This window comes from Austrofundulus limnaeus, unplaced genomic scaffold (genome assembly GCF_001266775.1).
Source record: "Austrofundulus limnaeus strain Quisiro unplaced genomic scaffold, Austrofundulus_limnaeus-1.0 Scaffold507, whole genome shotgun sequence".
NCBI classification, from domain to species: Eukaryota; Metazoa; Chordata; class Actinopteri; order Cyprinodontiformes; family Rivulidae; genus Austrofundulus; species Austrofundulus limnaeus.
Genome location: NW_013952909.1, coordinates 23,729 through 24,671, shown reverse-complemented (window position 1 = coordinate 24,671; position 943 = coordinate 23,729).

Below are 943 nucleotides of genomic sequence, written 5' to 3'. Positions count from 1 at the left end.
AAAGTTTATTGATTTATTACACTTACATATTATGCTTWTATAATTATTAGTTGTAAAACGGTCACCAGGCAATATTATCGTTTATCGCAATAAATTTTGAGACAATTAATAGCCCAGCAAAATTTGTTATCGTGACAGGCCTAGTGACAATACTAAAATATCTAAATCTACAACTGTATTATGTCAGTGACAGAAACATGTCTCTAGCTACTGCTGCCACTTTCCATAGATATGTAGTTTTCTGTCAGTATCTTCCCATGAACATCTACGGTAGTTAACATGAATTTWTCATTGAACTGTCAACAACTTAAAGTGACATGAAAGGAGCTAAAAATATCAGACCTCCATTTGCAATTCCATGTGATGAAGTTAAACACTCCACCAGTATGACTTAGCTATTACATGAAATCAGAGATTTCTTACTGAGAAAATATTTTGTACCTCTGCCCGAGGAGGCATACTGTTCTCTGGTTGTCCATCTGTGTGTTACTGGGTGTCCGTTATGCTGTCTTTTGTGCACTGTATCTCCTGAACGGAGCTATTGATTTCAGTCAAAGTTGAAAGGATAATTGATCTTGGCCCAATGGAGTTCTGACAAAATTTTGGGGTCAAAGGTCAAAGCTTAAGGTCAGGTAACGGGATTGTTGTTACTTGAATCCCCTTGTTTTGGATGGTACACATAAGAGGTGGGTCACTGAAATTTATGATATGGTAAATATCAAAGAGGAAGTCATAGACATTAGACATTGATGATATAATTACACACTTCTTAAAATATGCAAGTCCAAAAGTAGAGGTCAACAGGTAATTGCATGCCCAGTGCTTCAAATGCAGAAGAGTCTAGGGCAGGCAGAGGCACACCAGTCAATGCTTTGGCAGTGAGTTCTACCTCGAGTTCTACCTTGTTATACAAAGAGTAAAAACTTGAAAACAATGCACTAGA